A 14,994-nucleotide genomic window follows, 5' to 3' on the forward strand; every position below is an offset into this window, starting at 1 on the left:
GACTACTATGTTAATTTGCTTTCTTTCTTTCCAATATCTCTGTTTTTCTTTTGACACTCTCTTGTCCATTGTACCACTACATCTATAGACTCAAAGAATAATTTAGTCAGAATGGGGACCTTCAGTGGTCATGTAGCCCAAACTGCTGCTTAAAACCTGGTCTAATCACATCGGGTTGCTTAGGACTGTTTTCACTCAAGGCTCGGATATCTCCAAAACTGGAAATGCCACAGTGTCTGTTTGTCCCAGTATCATGGAATTTGAGTGCCCTTCTGATAAAAAAAGCTTCCATTATCTAATCAGAATTTGCTGTGTTCCATATTTTCCCTATTGCCCCCTGCCCCATCACAACAGACCTCTGTGAGAAGTCTGGCAGCACAATTTTTGTTTCCTGTGCTTGCAAAGTAGTAAGATTTCCCTGAGCCTTTACTTCTCTGGGCTCAACAAATCCATCTCTCTCAGCTTCTCATATGCTGAGTGTTCTGATCATCCTCATTGGTCTGTGGAGGACTCACTCCAGTATGTCAGCATCTTTCCTGCTCTAGGGAGACAAAACTTTGGACAGAATGCTCCAAAAATGACCTCACAAGTGTTGAGGAGAGGTGGTGGGTCAGCCTCTTGGACCTGCTGGCTATATTCTTGATGAGAGAGGCCAGGTTGCTATTGGCCACTTTTACTGCAAGGTTGCATTGCTGGCTCTTGTCCAGATTGCTGCCCACCTTGACCACCAGGCTGATTTGTGCAGACCTGATTCGTAGTAGGTCAAACCCCAGTCTGTACTGGTGCATGGAAGAACCACCCAATGGTGGTAGGCTGAACATGAGCCTGCAGTGTGCCCAGGCAGCCAAGAGGGCCAATGGCATCCTGGCCTGCATCAGGAATAGTGTGGCCAGCAGGAGCAGGGAGGTCATTCTGCCCCTGTACACTGCACTGGTTAGGCCACACCTCGAGTACTGTGTCCAGTTCTGGGCCCCTCAGTTTAGGAAGGAGGTTGACTTGCTGGAACGAATCCAGAGAAGAGCAACAAAGTTGGTGAGGGGTTTGGAACACAAGCCCTGTGAGGAAAGACTGAGGGAGCTGGGGTTGCTTAGCCTGGAGAAGAGGAGACTCAGGGGTGACCTTATCACTCTCTACAACTACCTGAAGGGAGGTTGTAGACAGGCGGATGATGGTCTCTTCTCCCAGGCAGCCAGTACCAGAACAAGAGGACACAGTCTGAGGCTGCACCAGGGGAGGTTCAGGTTGGATGTTAGGAAGAAGTTCTATACAGAGAGAGTGATTGCCCATTGGAATGGGCTGCCCAGGGAGGTGGTGGAGTTGCCGTCATTGGAGGTGTTCAGGAGGAGACTTGATGGGGTGCTTGGTGCCATGGGTTAGCTGTTTGGGTGGGTTGGATTGGTTGATGGGTTGGACACGATGATCTTGAAGGTCTCTTCCAACCTGGTTTGGTTTATTCTTTATTCTTTATTCTTTATTCTAACTTTGTGAGGTTACTGCTAGGCCATTACTTCAGCCTGACCAGATCCTTTGGCATCACAGTCCTACTCTCCAGTGCATTGGCTGCTCCCCCTCCAGCTCCGCATTTTCTGCAAAGTTGTGGAGAGTACTCCTTGTGCTGTCACATCACAGCTTCAACAACTGTATGACTACTCAAGCATTCTTCTAAGTCAAAGAGCTGAAGAGATTGACCTGAACAGGATAGACACTGCATGAGGAAAACTAGTGGAGACAAGTCTTTTCCCCCTTCAGTCACAAGCAAGACTTCTGCATGAGAGCAGTAACAAGGAGGCAAAGCTCAGTGCCACGTGTACAAAGCTGCCTGCTACCTTTATTTTCAGTTTTTTTGCAGAGCCAGTAGGAAGAGCTGTGTAGAAGAGTTCATCTGAGAAGGTTCCAGCCTTGCAACCTTTAAACAAAGATCCATGCAAGCAAGATGTTGATTTTTGTGGACTTCTTTCATTATGTATAATATCTTAGCACTAGATCCTGTGATAACAGCAGCAGGACCGAGGCAACAGTTCAGTTATCTTTCCCTGAAGTGAGTTAGGGGCTGAATTATGCATGGCTTGAGGTTGCTGCTGCTAACATGTTTTGTTTTAAATTAGATTCTGAAGCCAAATAGCACCCAAAATGGGAAGCACTTCACCACCTAAGAGCTGCAGCATTTTCCTCAACCATGGTGAACTGTCAGTATGCAGCAGAAGTGGTTTAGTTCTGACTGCCACGAAGTGCACAGTCACTGAGGAAAAAAAGCAAGGCAGATACTGAAAAACATGGGGAAAATTTATCTTTGTAGGAATAGAAAGTAGTGTTATTTCTATATGAGAAAACAAAATGTCGTTTGAAGACTGTGATGAAGTTGAATATGACATATTAAAGGAAATAAAAAGGTGGGTAGGAACTACTCTTTGCAACAGGTGGTAGATACACCAAGGGAGAATGTATAGTTAATCTGGTGACAGAAAATTCAGTGTGAGTGATTTATCTTAAAACTAAGATGAAGAAGATTACTGCAAATTTTAATATTCACTCTCTCTTTTATTTTTTTTTTCCTGTGGAGACTAGGATTGTAAAAATGTTATCTCCTGATATATTGTCACCTTAGATGGTCAAATGAGCTGCTGTGAAATCTTCCAGACATAATATCCGAGTAAGTGTATTTGTTCTGCTTGTTGATGCCTGTTGGAATTTCTTTCACAATGTTTTGAATCTTTCCCCAAATCGTTGTCATTTGTACATCTGACTGAGTGCATTTCCTCACTCATATATTTTAACACTTCCCATATGCCCTTGAGCATCAACAGAAATGCATTTTTCATTGGCTGGATTGATGTTGCTGTTTTTTTCATTGCTTTTGTAACATGACATTCGGTTTGGGGTTTTTTTTTTATGTGTTTGGTTTTTTTATTGTTTTTTTTTTTTTCCTTGTTCCTTCTGGTACTCTGCTTAAAGTGGCAAAGTATTTAGAGAGAGCAAGCTGGTTCATTTTATTCTGTTGTATTAAGAATGTAATCTAATTAATGACAAAAATTAAGCATTTGAAGAAAAACAAAGAGAGTACATGAGAATTCACAAAGTACAGCAAGAAGTTAGAATTTGTGCTGTATCTATGCATCTTGATTACTTTGGTTAATGTGAAGGTCATCTAGAAAGCCATTCCTAGCCAGCATCCATACTATGGATTTTGCTTCTCTACTAGTGTGAAAGACAGCCAAGGATGGAAATTTTGCTGCTTTTCTAGGTATAACATCTATCCTGGATCTGAGCTCCCTCAGGCTTTTACCTTCGTGTGATCCATTTGGCATGACAAATACCATGCCTGCAAGACGTCCCTTGGCTGCAGTCCTGCAGTTCACACATACAGAATCACAGAATGGTAAGAACTGGAAGGGATCTCTGGAGATGATCTAGTCCAAAATCCATGTCAGTTCTAACTGTGTAAGTCTCTGAATTACAAAGAAATTCTCCCCCAAAGAACACTGCCCCAGTTTCCAGTGGAAAATCATCCAAAAAGGGCAGAAGAACTGATACTACTTCTGATCCTCCTGAAGGGAGGAGGGACTTTCGAAGCATCTTCACAAGCTACAAGTGATTACAGTCAGAATTAGAGGGGCCCTGCCTCCATCAGATGAAAGAGAGGGGTATCTGGGTTTATTGGACTGTATGGATCCGATGTCTTGGCAAGTTGAACCCATGAGAGTGTAAAGCTTTAGTAGATACAGGTGTGCTGTGCACTCTGATGCCATCAAACTGTGACAGGTGGAAGCCATCTGTATTTCTGGTGTGACAGGGGGATCCTGACAGCTATGTGAGTTGGAAGCAGAGCACTGGAATGCAGGCCAGTTTGCTTTTATCTGGAGAAGTGTCCTGTACACATGGAATTGACTGCCCTGGGGTGGAAACAGCTCCACCGTTTGAGCTGATCATGGACTGACCCAGACAATACTGGGGCAGAGTGAAACTCCAGAGCCTCTGCAGTGAGAAGTCTTCTGTGTAGCACACTGTAATCTCAATTTCAGTGAAAATAGACAGTGAGTGATGTATGTTGTTTGATGTTAATTGCTGCTGGGCATGATGTAGATGGAATAGAATAAGGGGTGGAGAATATCATGGGATGAGTTGAATTTTCTGATGATATTCAATACTATGCTGCCCTCATGCCAGCTTCAAAATTAAAGTGCTGGCTAAAGCAAAGGGGCTTGAAGTTCAGATTGTAACATGAAAGGCTTCCTGTTTTTGGTTGATGCTTTCGGTTTTTGGTTTTTGGGGTGCTGGCCTTTTCCACTGGGCAGCCTGTGGGTCAGGGTATGGAGGTCTCTGGCTACTGCTGCTGCTTCTGCCTTTACTGCACTTTTCTGCAGACAGGCTAAGGTGATTGTGCATTATGTGAGGTCTCTAAATTCCTTATCTTGACCCAGATATATTTTTTCTGTGCTGTCTGTATGTGAGGGGGAGCCTGTGGAAGTGGATTGTGTTAACCCAGGACACACCAAAAGGAGACTGACCCTCAACCTGCAGATATTTATAAACATTTATACGATCCCCTCTTCCTAAGCTGCAGCCTTTTTGTCTCCTTACATTTCCTCTCTTTCTTTGTTGCTTTTGAGTAGAAATGCAGATGAGTAAGAGCACCTAATGCTTGTTGAAGATGATCGTGGAGGCTAATTCTAAGCTGATTATTATTATTATTTATTATTATTATTATTTCCCCTATTAGTACTCTACTGAGGCTATTGTTTTATTCTTACATGGTAGGATTACAGTTCTATTATTTGCACTGCCTTCAAGCAAGTTGTTCAGATCTTTCTCTAAATGAGGGAATGGACAGTCTCCTAGATGGTTTATTTGGTTGGTTTTTTGTTTGGTGTTGTTTTTGTTGTTGTGTTTTGGTTATTTGATTGGTTTTTTTGACTCTGTCAGTTTTACTGGATACCCTGAGAATCTGTAGTGCATGTTTTAGGCCCAACCTATTTCTTGTAATCTTTTCTTCTATCAGATTAATGTCATGCATGTTGAACATTTAAGAAAAAAAGAAAATTGATACCTAGCAGTTCCCTCTCCTACTGTTCCTTCCTCCACACTGTACACTCACCACTTGTTTCTAGCCAAGAAGTGGTACTCTACAGTTTCAGTTGCTTTGTTGTTCCTATTAGAACTGCCAGTAAAAGATTTTTATTTGGCTTCTCTCAGTCATATAAGAAATAGTAAAATAAAAGGAAACTTGCAATCAGAAAGGCAGCCAAGTAAGGCTTGCAGTGAGCAGCCTTAAGAACTTAAATTCTAAGGAGTATGGAATACAAAGTTTCAGCAAATAGGGCAAATGTTTAGAAGATCAAGGAAACTGTGAATGTTAGTTAGGACATTTCTCTAGCTCTGTTTTCTAAGATTTTTGTTCATCAAGATCCTTCATTTTCATGAACAGTACACACAAAATCAAGTTTCAAAATTACTTTAAAGCCAAAAGCAAATAATAACTTTGAGTCAAACAGTCAAATTGAGAAAGAAAAAAATCTTTCACAGAAGATGACTGTTGCACTTCCTTTTAGCGTGCATATTTCTCTGCTAGCTGGTTAGGTAAATTGCTCAATCCCCTAGTCCATTTAATCTGGTCAATGAAAATCTATTAGTAACACCACTGGAAAAGAAAAAGTGAGTCACTTTTTCTCTGTCTGTTTACCACATTTACCACGGTCCTGTGTTTCTTCCTTCATTGATGTCTCCACATTAAGAGACATGGAGAGCAAAGGAGGCTGTCATGGTCTATAGAGAGATGTCAAGGCACCTTTGATGTCTTCAAGATCCATGTTCCCTTGAAGTAAAACATTAGTTATTAAACAAGGGACTGCAGAACTGGTGGGGAATGTGAAATTAGTAGAAACAATAGTACAATACAACTTGGAAAAATTAAATATGTCATTTAAAAGACCAACATAGCTCATGCTGATGCCCAGTGTACTAAATCTACCTTCACTGGAGCACAAAGCATGTATCAGTCAATTACTGATTGAGAGAAAAGCCTTATGTCAAATACAGTATATGATAGATTGAAGAAAAATCACTTTGACTAGCATGAAAATTAATCCCAGTGCCAGATTCTTTGCATGTCTCAAACTCTCATTGATTTAAATAGATGAATATGTTATGAACGCAGACTAGATGCAGAACAAGTACTGGTAGTAAATATCCCATACCTTTTTGCAGTGTCATTTCATTCCTCTTTCTCCCCTCTTTTATAATCAATAAATACAAAAATTAAAGTTCCTTTTCAATTTCAGGAGTTCAGAGGCACATTGAGATTTTCCCCTTGTGTCACTTACAGAAACATTATATAGTCCCCATGGCTTTATGTCCTTCTGAGACCACTGTGGGATGACAGCCAAGTGCTGGTACCAGTGCTTCTGATTTTGCCCTGCTGCTGGAGTCTTGGCTGTAGGCAGCATGTGCAGAGGCACACTAGGAACACACATCTGTGGTGCACTACTTGTTTTGAGATGATCTATTACAGACCTTTTGCACTGTGCATCCCTCCATCTCCAAAAAAATAGACATGGAAAGTGCCTTTCTGTTTGAAAAGCCCCATCAGTGTGAAGAATGAAGGAACCAACTGACAAACAGATGCTGCCTGAATGTACAAAGAGCATTAGCGAGCAGGGGAGCCATGCACTGGGTGCTTGCCTTTGCACGGGGACAACTGCAGGCTGGCCGTGCAGGTCTTGGGTCTGAGAAGAACAGATTTCTTGGCCATGTTACATCTTGTGTCTGGCTCTCTGAAAGTGGCATTTAGTATCCAAAACCTGGCTGGAAATAGTGGAACTGCACTGTAAACAAATTAATTCCCAGCACTATGAAAGAAGAGTGGGAGGCAAGAGCTAGTTGGAAAAGTTTGTTCTTAGCTTACATCAACTATTGTCTCGCTATTCTGCGTCCCCCCTGAAATACTGTGCCTGACAAGGAATGTGTGAATGTCAATGAGTTTTCTGCAGTGTTGAGCCAGTCTCCCATCTACAGCAATTAACTTTGCATTGTTTTGGTAGGGTACAGTGACTTAGAGGTATCCTAGTACAAAAGAAAATATCTGGCCTCTTTTGTGCTTAACAGCACCAAATCCCAATCTGGAATGAGTACTCCTATACTTTAGGTTAGAAATGCCTTCAATGCCCTGACAGACAGAAGCAGATGTTTCCCTCTTTGCTGTGCTCCATCTGTCAGAGAACAGGGCTGGAACCAGCCTCATTGGCTGCCAGAAGGAAATTATTGAAGAGCTGAAACTGAAATACTACAGAATTTGATCAGACTATGACCAATAAAAATAGAAATTTCAAAGTATTTACCCATCATTCTCCACTCTTTACTATTTTAAGTGAGTTACTCCATTTTGCTGTCTACAACCACCCAAAGTTTTAAATTTATGGGGCTTTTTGGTTTGGGGTTGGGTTTTGTTTTTTTTTAAGTTTCAGCTTTTTGGAAATTATGTGACATCCTTGAGGGCTGGGATCACATCCAAGCTGTCTGTGCCATAATTATTTTCCAACCCTGCTGAATTGTGTGACAACTGTAGCTTCATGCCAGTGTTTCTGTGTAGCACATAAGCATCAGATGGTGCTGTGTATGAACAAGTGTACATTGACATGATAAACTAGCATGTCCATATTGACTTGGAGCAACTCCATTTCCCTGGCTTCATAACAATGCAAATTAAGGTTTGTCATACTGAATTTGTCTTCTCTGCCCACTCCAAGAAAGAAGAATGTGAATTTCAAAATGTAATAGCAAAACGTGGTGTCTTTTTTTTTTTTTTTTCCCTAATTGATTTCTTAATGAAAATTAATGAATTCTGTTCCAAGAATAGTACTTCCTAGTGGAGGGAGGACACAAAGGACTGTTGTGAGAATTAGAAATTACTATCCAATTTGGAGAATGTAATTTTTATCAAACATTCAGTGGCCTTCCTATCTCAAAGCACTTCAAAATGATGACTCTGACTTCCATTCTCTGTATCAGTTTATTTCATAGTTTCATAGTTTCATTCAGGGTTGGACAGGACCACAAGGATCATCTAGTTCCAACCCCCCTGCCATGGGCAGGGACACCCTACACTAGATCAGGTTGGCCAGAGCCTCATCCAGCCTGCTCTTAAACACCCCCAGGGACGGGGCCTCGACCACCTCCCTGGACAACCCATTCCAGGGTCTCACCACTCTCATGGTGAAGAACCTCCTCCTCACATCCAGCCTGAATCTCCCCACCTCCAGCTTCATTCCATTCCCCCTAGTCCTATCACTACCTGAGATCCTGAGAAGTCCTTCCCCAGCCTTCCTGTAGGCCCCCTTCAGATACTGGAAGGCCACAATTAGGTCACCTCGGAGCCTTCTCTTCTGAGCCATATGCATGTGTTCTGGCTTTTGGTGTGACATTTGCACTTAGGAGCTTTAAGAGACAGTGTAATATGTAGCAGGAGCTTAATACAGTTCTCTGAAAGGTCCTGTATCATGCTGACCTTTCATACTTAGGAAGCTGGGAACTCTGCCTTTTCCTTGCTTGTGTCTGTTGGTTTTGTTTTGTTTTGTTTTTCAGAAAGAGAATGCAGAGAAATGAAAGAAAACAAACAAATAAATCAAATAAATACAACAGCCTTCCAAATCCCTCTGCACTGCTAGCCATCACAAAAAGTTGATGAAAAGTTGCAGAGAAATAGGGAGAAATGTAATGGAAAATTAAGAAGGCTGGAGTGGAAGCTGAAAAAGGGTGGGGATTAAATGTCAAGGATTCAGAACAGAAATTGTAAAAATAATAAAAAGAACACCAGGAATACCTACAAAATGATGAAAAAGAATGATTATGTGCAAGGAGGTATTCACAATGTGCTAGAAGGAGAAGCAAGGTTGAACTGCTAAACTGGAACTGCTGAACTATCAATGCAATACAATGAGATTTGTAGTCTCGATAACAATGTTAAAAATAATCATAGAATCCTATGATGATCTGGGTTGGAAGGAACATCCAAAGGTCATTCAGTCCAGCCCCCTCTGCAGTAAGCAGGGACATCCTCAACTAGATCAGGTTGCACAGAGTCTTGTAGGGCCTCACTTTGAATATCTTCAGGGATGGGGCCTCAACCACCTCTCTGGGCAACCTGCTCCAGTGTTCCACAATCGTCATGGTAAAGAACTTGTTCCTAAGCAGTTGTGGAAGCTCAGATACATTCAAATATTACTGAATTCAAAAGTTTGGATACCTGTTGGTTTATGTGCTGTCTATGACATGGAAAAGAGGATTACACATAAAGATGCAAAAAATTTGGTGCTCAGTTAATAGGCATATTGTATTTAAAAAGTCAGATTTGAAGGAGGATGTAAAGAGCAAAGGAAAACGCATGGATTTTATTTTTTATGCAATCATGGTGTGAACAAACAGTGAGTAACCTATGTTACCAGAGCAAAGTCTAATACGAGCATAACCCCCCCCAAAGGTAAAAAAAGCAATGCTAGAATATACATGTTGGCATCAGACAAGATGCCTCATCCAGTAACACCAACACTGTAAATATGAGATTGACAAAACTGAGAGAAGCAATGGGACTAAGCTCACAACATAACAATGAAGAAAACCACATAGTTGGGGGGAAAAGAGTACTTGTAGGAGTAAAACCAAGCAAAACTGCAAAATACATGGGAAGACACCAACTTACAGATTAAATAATATCTATATTAAGCATGAGAGGCAAAATGAAGGAGATGAAATATCATCCAATTGCACGTCCGGGTCACCTAAAACCCCACTGAACAGTCCTGAATAAAATGCTCTTACTGGGGAATTATTCCATACTTCTTTATGTGGTATCATCAGCAAAGAAGGATGACAAAATTGAGTCTACATGTAGGTAAATGTGATTAAATTTGATTTTAAAAATAAAATTGTACCTGAGACAGCCATTACCACTATTAAAAATACCAGCACATAAAGGAAGAAAATATGCAACCCCCCAGTATGACTATTCACCTGTGTATTAACACATTCAAGTTGGTTGTTTTGTTTTGTTTTTTCCCTTGGACAAGCTTCCAGAATATTAGGCAATGTGGCATTGTCTGTAGGATTATCAGCAATAAAAATTCTTCACATATCCACTGAAGAATCAGAAGACAGTAGAAAGCAAGCTAAAAATCTTTCAAGACTCTGCAAGAAGTGGTACTATCAGCACTGTCTCTGCTTTAAACTTCCATGATGCTTAGAATAAAGGTGCCTAGAATAGCAGTTCAGAACTAAGAGACTGAATATCTTTTAAGATATTTTATTTACAATTTGAATATTGTTATAAGTTTAATGTAGTTAAATACCCAAGAACTTCAACAACAACAACAACCAAAAGAATTGTGATATTAAACTTAAAATTATAAAATTCAAGGGTCTTCAGATCCTTGGAAGGTAATTTAGTTTTGATAGATATTGATAGAGTGAGGGATGGTGAAGAACCCATTCCAAAAATAGAAAGCTTCTTTCTCAGGGGAACAGACTATTTCCAGTCATTTCTTATCTTATGAGAATGAGGCCAAGAAATAAGGGCCAACCTCTTACCAGAAGAATCATCTCACTATCTGAAATAGCCCAAGAAGACAAAAAGGAAAGAGAAGAATGGGAAGTGAGGAATGTCAGCGTAGCATTCTGTATGTTGCATATGCCAAGTTTCTGGAAGGCACATTTAGTCTCCCTTAGTACTTGCTGAAGAGAGCAATATAATGAATACTTGGTTTCCTTTCTGGAGTGACTATAAAGTCCAAATGACATTTACAAAGTCTAAATGACACTTTTTACCCATCTTCTATCTCAAGCTCAGATAGTTTCTGACAGTAGCCATCTAGAAGATGATGAATTGACAGATTCCAAAATACTGGAACTGAAACAATATACATTTTATGGAACCGGAGACAAGGATAATGCAGTGGAAACATTTAATTAGGATTATTTTATATTACAACTTGGTTGAGTAATTGTAAGTCCTTGTATTTAACAAAACGAGAGTGCTGCATTATCCATGCTCTGCTATATTCCCCTTTTTATCACTGTCACAGAAATACAGCAACAATATTCAACGCTGGTTTGTTGGTCTAAAGTCTTTCCACAGGAGATGATAAAACACTATTCCTAAGAGCTGGATGTTGACTCTGGTCTAAAAAGAGACTTGCAAAAATTCTCAGTAAATAGGTATTTCTTCTACTGACTGTACACTGAAGAAGCTCATGTTTGCGATTTACAGCTACCTGCATACTGAATAATTGCACTCAATAAATTGTTTCCTGCTATGCCTTTCTCAGATGGTTGGATAAGATTAGTCACAGCAGAAGGTACCTTCATCCTTTTAAAAAGGCAATCTACCTTTTTCAGAAACATAGGCATTCATTTAGATGAAGAAACTGCCTGATAATCTATTTTGAGTTGCAATGGGTTTTTTAATCACATTTTCACATACCTATTGGTTGTGGAAAACTGTAAATAAAGGCAGAATGTTTTATTTTATGGTTTTACTTTATCTTCACAAGTTTGTGGACAGACATATAAAACATGTACAACATGCATGTCATATGCTTAATGTATAATCTACCCATAAATACATGTATATGACAGGTTTTAAGTGGTGGAAGAAAAGAGTAACTGTGAGAAATTCACATCCTTCTGCTATGGTAATGCCCTAGATATATGCATAATGTAAAAATAATATGAATAGCATTGATCCTCACTGTTCCCTCCAATTTATTGTGGTGCAGAATGAAATATTTCATTTAAACTTGGTAAAAACTAATTAATATATTTGAACATGGGGATTCTAATACAGCAATATGTATCCAGACCTGCTGAAGGTTCCTGTCTGACTCACAGGCAGTGAGGTTTAATATAACTCTATTAACATTAATATAGTTCAAGCTAAATAAATTAGAAGATAAGGGTCTATATGTAAATGGCAAAAACTTTTCATGGTGGATTATGAATTCTGTAACTTTGTGTATTAATATGGAACTCCTAAAGCAAATAAGATGAGATACCTCAGGTGCTTCAAAATTCCTAAGATCACCTTGAAATAAAGGAAGGTTTCATTTTCTTGCAAGTGGGGTTATCATTTGTTTTCCTGTATTCCTGCTCATTTTAAAGATGTGTCATGACAAGCATATCCCACTGGGCAAGCTGAGAGGGACTTCAGTCCTTTAAATAAATCATGACAGCACTGGTTAGGCCACACCTTGAGTACTGTGTCCAGTTCTGTGCTCCTCAGTTTAAGAAGGACATTGAGACTCTTGAACGTGTCCAGAGAAGGGCAACTAGGCTGTGAGAGGTCTGGAGCACAAGCCCTGTGAGGAGAGGCTGAGGGAGCTGGGGTTGTTTAGCCTGGAGAAGAGGAGGCTCAGGGGAGACCTTATTGCTCTCTGCAACTACCTGAAAGGAGGTTGTAGACAGGTGGGGTTTGATCTCTTCTCCCAGGCAACCAGCACCAGAACAAGGGGACACAATCTCAAACTGTGCCAGTGGAAGTTTAGGCTCAAGGTGAGGAGGAAGTTCTTCACAGAAAGAATAATTGGCCATTGGAATGTGCTGCCCAGGGAGGTGGTGGAGTCACTGTCACTTCAAAAGCCATGGTTTAGTTGTTATGAGGTGTTGGGTATTAAGTAGTAGGTTGGACTTGATGCTCTCTGAGGTCTTTTCCAACCTGGTTGATTCTATGATTCTACCACTCATTTATTTTCTTGCAAACACCTTTATGCTCTAGCCCCACTCAGGTAAGCTTAGCCACAGGAAGTGCAACTGTTAGCAGGAGTCCTGCTATTGCTGTCTTCTATCAGACTTTGTCAGACAGACTTTTTACATAATAGTTGGTTTAATAGTTATACACTTGAGCATTGTGCAAAGATTACTATGAAATGGTTACAATAAAAGAATAGATGACAGTGCTTAGCTATATTTGGTATAGGAAAAACTGATTATGATTTTTTGTTAAGCATCAATTTTTGAAATAGTTAGGACTCTCAGACCAGAGTCCTTTATGAATGCTTTTCTCCATGTAAGAATTCAGAAAGTCAAACACGTAACAAGAACCACTTTGAGCAGCACTAAAGAGGGTCACAACGTTGTCTCATCAGCATATTTTTTTAATGGCAGTAATTTTGTGCAAATAAGAGGATGTGCATATACTTCTATGCACCATTATTAGTTTTATATACTACCAGTGGTGGGCTTGTTAATATATCTTGACAAGCTTTATAATGTTCTATTTAATAAAAAACAACCATTTGCTAGAGGAATATCTCATTGTTTTACCTTGCAGCATTAGTGATCTCTTGGTACATTTACTTTGTCTAAAGCCAGGGCGGGGCAATATTTCTCTTCAGTACTGTGCAGTTGTTTTCTTGTTTTGTTTGTAGGCTTTTTTTATGTTGACTAGATGCCTGACATCTGCAGCTCCTCTGGTGGCATCAATCTACCCTGCAATTATATATGTAATGCCTCTGGTAGGAAATTAATTCCTGGTCTCCAGCTATGTATAAGCTTGGAAGGTCTCTGGGTTTCTCACTAAAATAATTTAGTTGGGCATCCTATAGTTAAGGAGGCTTAAAAATAGTAGTTATTTTTTATTTCTTGTAAGTATCTACAATTGTACTGATGGTAATTATGGGCCTGAGTCTGCTCAAGATGATTTTAGTGGCAAAACCCTGTTCATTGGAAGGAATACCAAGTCCTACCTTCGATAGTGCTTATGTATATATGCACTGCAATTTCTTCATCCATCACTGACACTCAGCTGTCATTGCCTGTCTGGAATAGTCATCGTCCCCAGAAAAATGTCATATTTGTTATTGTATTCCAATTTGGAATGTGCAGCTTCCTCTGGGAAAAAAATATAATAATAAAAATAAATTAATCCCTTCTGGAAAAAGAATGCTATTTTCTTTCAGTGGATAAAAATAAATAGAAATAAAGTAACCATGTCTGATTATACAAATCCTAACAGTGGCAGACAGGTCTTCAGTTCCTTGTAGGCTGAGGATAAGTGTGGTCAAAGGATTTTTGCTCTGGGCATGATCTATGTGTTGAGGTTCTCCTTAAAGCCTGGAAGAGACAATTCTCTACTGTCTCTCTGAGAAGCTTTACAATTATTGATTTAGTCTTGAGCTGAAGAGAAAGAAGGAAAATGTCCTGAGAATACAGCTGGGTGTTATTATTTACAGGAGAAGATGTAGATGCTGGTTATCCAAACTAGTGTCTATGGCTGCAGCCTCTGGTAAGGCTCAGGTTGTTGTACATGTGAAGAAGGTGTTAAGTCCACTTTGTCTTTGCTAGAGGCAGCTTTTTGTTGGAAGGACCATGCCAAGCACCTTGCAACAGCAGGCTGAGATGTGCCCCTCGTGCAATCTCCAGTATGGGTCTCTTAAACTAGCAGACACACCAGCTGCAGGGAAGTGTCTGGCAGCCACATGGGTTGCAGGGTCAAACTCCTCATAGCAGCAGGCAGGACTTCGACTCCTCGAAAAAGAAGATCAGTTTTAAAAATCCAGCTGTGACCAAAATAAAGGGGGGGGGGTGTGTGTTTCTGTGTAGTCACTTGTCTATCATCTCAGTTCTCATACTGCAGCTTTTACTGTTATTTTCTAGAATTTGAACCTTGCTGTGTGATAATTACCCTTCATCTGAAAATTAGAAAGGAGCTTTTAAGCTCTCAACCTCAGCTCCACAGGGTTAGATATTGTTAGGTAGTGTTCTGAGATCTGCCTCAAGTATTTCTTTTTTTCTTTTGAATGTTCCTTGTTCACAACCAAAGGAGACACTTTTGCCTGTGTTTTTCTCCTCCACTAAACAAAGAGTAACAGATTTAAGATTAACTGCATGTGAGGTCAGGCAAAGCAGCCAACATTCCCATGACTTTGGACACCAGATGGTCTCTAGGAAAATGTTATGACTTATCAGCACATTTTAGCCACAGCTATAATGAGTTTAGAGAAAATAGTGTGATAT

At 40.1% G+C, this 14,994-nt stretch overlaps 1 long non-coding RNA gene across 1 annotated transcript; it reads left to right on the plus strand.

Moving 5' to 3' along the window:
• Positions 1 to 2,557: 2,557 nt before the first annotated feature.
• Positions 2,558 to 9,061, plus strand: LOC137449603 (uncharacterized). Its single transcript, XR_010989431.1, has 3 exons — positions 2,558 to 2,650; positions 3,242 to 3,376; positions 8,575 to 9,061. It is a non-coding gene; the product is annotated as an uncharacterized lncRNA (long non-coding RNA).
• Positions 9,062 to 14,994: the final 5,933 nt, after the last annotated feature.

Source organism: Melanerpes formicivorus, unplaced genomic scaffold (assembly GCF_026170545.1).
Source record: "Melanerpes formicivorus ecotype bairdi unplaced genomic scaffold, bMelFor1.0.p_v2 SCAF_30, whole genome shotgun sequence".
In the NCBI taxonomy this organism is placed as follows: Eukaryota; Metazoa; Chordata; class Aves; order Piciformes; family Picidae; genus Melanerpes; species Melanerpes formicivorus.